The sequence below is a fragment of the Amia ocellicauda genome, chromosome 1 (genome assembly GCF_036373705.1).
Source record: "Amia ocellicauda isolate fAmiCal2 chromosome 1, fAmiCal2.hap1, whole genome shotgun sequence".
Classification (NCBI taxonomy): Eukaryota; Metazoa; Chordata; class Actinopteri; order Amiiformes; family Amiidae; genus Amia; species Amia ocellicauda.
In genome coordinates, this window is record NC_089850.1 from 18988153 (window position 1) to 18993083 (window position 4931).

Below are 4931 nucleotides of genomic sequence, written 5' to 3' on the forward strand. Positions count from 1 at the left end.
CATTTGTTTTCCCTCTGGTGTCAACTCTATAGTGGTCAGTTTCAGGATGTTCTGGTATTTTCAAAGAGCTATAATAAGAACAGATTACATTGGGAAAGACAAAAATAATTATGGGTCACACTTGTGAACAGTGGGGCAAGGACATGCTCCAAGATAAACAACCAAACCCTCTAGTCAGTTCCTCTTTGGCCGGATGCTCCTAGGGGATTTGGGGGCAGTTACTCCCCTTGGCACTCACTTGGAACTCACTATGTTTTGGTGGACAATTATTTGAATCTCTTCTCCTTTTTAAATCTCTGTGACACTTCAGTCAAGATCTGATAACCATCGTACGGCCCTGCTCTCCTGGACTTTATCCTTCGTTTCTATTATTGCCGTCTCTGTTATTGTTGTAATTGTTATCTAGATATCTGGCAGGGAAATCCAGAAATCTGAAACTGGGAAAACACAAAACCGAAGGACAGAGGAGAAGAGGACACCATTCTGTGGCTGAATGGAGAGCAGAGGCAGCCTTCCCTAAAGAGAAGACCGAAGAAAACTGCTCCAGTAACATGCTTCAGTCTCAGAGGCTGTTTTTCCTCTCCTTCCTGTAGCCTTGAACACCACTGACTGAGTGCTTGGCTTAACTAATGATGCCCGTCCCCAAGCCAGGCGAGTCGTAATCAGGAGTGACGCGCTCCCGCGGTGACGAAAGTGCTCAAAATTGTCTTTGTTAATGAGTAATTTTAATCGGGTGAATCACACCAGTCGACATCCACAGGGACGTGCGCCCTCAGCCTGTCGTTAAGCAGCTTTCCAATGAATGCACAACCAAAATGATTAAACTGTAATTGTTTTTTTGTTTGTTTCGTTTTGTTAAAGACATTTATTCTCCAAAGTTTACATGCCCTCCACCTCTTCTGCTGGCTTCACTTGTATCAAATCCTGCTCTGGAAGCGAGAATGAGAATGTGTGGCTAAATGAGTTTGATCTCACAGTTCCCTATATTCCTAAAACAAGACAATCTCGTCGTTTTTTTTAAAGCTGTAATCAGTCAGGCATGGCTATTCCCTGCAGATGCCAATTCCTGTACATAATGAAATTCCGATAGTAATCCTGGTGCCTAAAGGAGCCAGGATTAATGACCAGTCCTTCCTACGTCCAAGATGGGATCACCCCAATGTAGAAAAAAACCACCTGAGACTCCTCTGATGGAGGCTTTGCTTCATTTGACACTCGCACAGACTCAATTATGTTTTAATGTCCAGCAACGTAAGCACACAGCTGAAACTGTCCTAACGTATGATGACTTACAGCCTGTAACACTGAGCTCCTATTACAGGTGTCCCCACAACTGCTGAGGAAAAATTGCCTGTCGGACAGATGATGCATGATGACTACAAAGAAATGCACCACTCCTCCAGTTTCAGTATAAAGCTTTTATTTATAAATGTTGTCATTTGGCGTTGTTTCAACAACAACAACAAAAACTCTAAAGTATACTTATTTAACAATCTTTTTTCAGAGTGTGCTGAACATCATTTTTATTTTTGTTGGGTTGAGACATCCTGGAAATCAGTGGAGTGGCAGTCCTTCTTTTCTCTTCTCTGTTCGCCCTTTCTGTCCTCTGTCTCTACTAACAGCTCTGAATTCCATGCACTGGAACTCCCCTCTCCCTGTCACCTCTTTCTACTAGTTCTCTACCATCTTACTGGTCTTCTCACCACCTTTTTGCATGAATTGGTCTTCCTTCTCTCCTCCTTCCCCTCACTCTCCACCCCTACCATCCTCCTGGGAGACTTCTACACCCACTTCTCCAACCCCTCCCACTCTACTGGCTTTCTTCCCCTCCTTCACGCTTTCAATGTCTCCCTGTCCCCATCACTCCCTGCTCACAAGGTAGGCCGCCAACTGGACCTCATCTTCTCCAGAAGCTGCTGTCCTTCCACTCTCTGTGACCCCTCTGGACATCTCAGACCACCACTTCATCTCTTTCTCCCTGTCCCTCCCCTCTCTCTCCACTCCACCCACTCCTACCATCACTTTCCTATGGAATCTCCACTCCCTCTCCAACTTGTCTCCACTCTCTCTCTCTTACCTCCTATTGACTGCTTTCCCCATCTAGCTGTCGCTTGTGATACGTCCATCTTCTTCTCCTCCCTCGATTCTCTCTGCCCCCCCTTGTCCAGCTTGTCCCTCCCCCTGCAGCCCTGGATCTCCTCCCTCCAATTTCACTCTGTGTTCTGCTGAAAAGAAGTGGAAGAGGTTTCCCCTCTGCCTTCAAACAAGCTTCTGTGATTCTACTTCTCCAAAAAAAACACCCACGTGTTCTCAGAAATATTGCCATGTCTCCATTCTCCCCCTCCTCTAGAAAACCCTCCGGCAGGCTGTTCACCATCGGCATTTCCATCCCATCATTAACTCTTTGACCCTCTGCAATCTAGCTTCCGCACAGCTTTTCTCCACCGAAACTTTTTTACTAGCGGTCACTGCCTCGCTCAGCTCTTCTCAGGTGGCCTCCCTCTCCTCTGTCCTAATCCTCCTTGATCTCTCTGCAGCCTTCGACACCATCCATCACTCCATCCTCCTCTTCTCCCTTGCCGACCTTGGAATCTCTGCATCTACTCTCCCCTGTTTCTCCTCCTACCTCAATGGCCGCATGTACCAAGTACCAACCTCTCCTCACAGGCGTAACCCAAGGCTCCGTCCTGGGTCACCTCCTGTTCTCTCTCTACACTCGCTCTCTGGGCCCCCTCATCGCATCCCATGGTTTCTCCTACTATTTCTATCCAGATGACGCCCAGATCTCTGTCTTTCCCTCTTCTGACCCCCTCATCCCCTCTGGCATCTCTTCCTGTCTCTCTGCTCTCTCCTCCTGGATGCACTCTCACCACTTCAAGCTCAACCTCTCCAAATCTGATCTCCTTGTCTTTCACTCCTCCTCCTCACCTTCTACTGATCTCTCAATCTCAATTCCTCAATCCCTCTCTCCCCGTCCTTGTCTGCTAAGAACCTAGAAGCCACCCTTGATCCTGCGCTCTCCTACTCTCAGCACATCTTCAGTCACCTTTCTGTGTGCTCAGCGGTGCCGGGAGAATTGTATCAAGACACACTGATACGGTATGAATACAAAGCTGAATTGTACCGAGTTCTTTTATCCCACCATAACACAGTGGCTTCCTGGAAACAATTTATCAACCTGGTTGAGACCTGTGGCCGAAAGGAAATTTAAAGATGAGAGATCTTCCCAGCTGTGTGCTTTCCCTTTCCCCAGTTAGATTGGAGCAGATATGAACTGTGCTTAAGACAGGGCTAATGCAGCCCTCCGCCTTATGATCTATGGCTGTATCATAATTTTATATTGCGGGTGTTATTGATGCATCTACCTTCGGGAAACGCACCTAAATGAGGCTTCAGTCTCCGTGATTACTGATGTTTGTGCTGGGAAGGCCCACAAACCCCCCACACCTCTTCCCTGATTGATTGACTGACTGATGTGACTCAATACAATACCAGTTTAAACCGAGGACAAAGAGCGGAGGGGGAGGGGGACCAATCAATTTCTCTCATCTTAGCATTCAAATTGTCACCTTTAAACAGACGATGGCAGATGTGTGAAACCAAGCCGAAACAATTTAATAAGCCCTGTCAGTGACACATCGGCACTTTATTGAACGTGCCTCCTTGTTTGACCGTGCCGGGGCCTGGGCTCCTCTTCCCGGAAGGCTCATCACGGATCGGGAATTAACGGCAGGAGCCGGCGTGCGAAGTGTCTGAGAGATTACAGCCCGTGATAAAGCAGGAACTGGCGGCTGATTTGAAAGAAAGTGGTGGCCCACATCGATCGTTTGCAGATTTAAGTAATGTAATACTTATGGGGCCTCGTTAATCTATCTTTCCTTATCAAAATGGTGTCCTCTGCCACATAGAGTAGATAAAGTGGATTCATAAATAATACATTTTTCACTTTTTTTTTTCACAGCCTAGAACAAATCAAAATTTTGACTTACCCACGAATCGCAAAGTTCCCTATCCCGGTTTAATTAATTGTCAGAGGCCACTTTCTAATTATAAATCAAAACCAAGGGGTACAACTGCATAATCTGCGATTCACGGATGTGTCACAGTTTTGATTTGGTTGAGCCATTGGACTCCCACATTCACGTACTACGGTTATGTTTTCATGTGCAGTCTCCTGTATTGCTGTACATGTCGGTTAAGTCACTTCAGTGGGAATATTAATCATGTTCTGTGACAGGCGTGAAACCATCTAAGGCAGTAGGGTCAGAAGAATTAAATAGGTCTCATCAAAATCCAATCCAATCTATAAACTGTCAGTTTTAAGGGCCCCTTTTTTTTCATATATAACCTCGACCACATTAGATTCGGGTTGAAAAATCAGTGTTTGTTTTCACAGAAGATCTGCATTTATGCCAAGGGTACAGCCAGAAGGTCCCACAATCCTCTGGGACATTTTAGAGCCCTTAGTAAAAGGCAGTCCATTTTCTTGTGTGCCTTATTCACTAGTCTGTTACTTTCCAAATGATCACACTGGGAGATATTAATGTGAAGGCAATGAAATACTGTCAAAAGAGGCCCCACTTGATTTATACAATTATGTAGGGTAATTATCAATTACACCCTTTGCATAATGGTGCCTTTAATTCATTTCACGTGCTGATTTCAGCTACATGGAGATTTATGTTTTGCATTTGAAGGAATAAATCATGTTGTCTGCTCATGGTGCGAGCGGTAAGCTCAGCGTTTAAGGCTTTTTTAATTTGGAGATAAAATCAAAAGTAGATTCCGGCTAATGATTTCAGATTTTGACTGTAGTTTTGGTGGTGGTGAGATAAGCGATGCGACAGAAGAAATAAACGGTTCTTATCTTCAAACGCTGACTGTTTCTCTCTGTTTGGGTAGAAAGATAGGTATCGATAAAGCTTCATTTT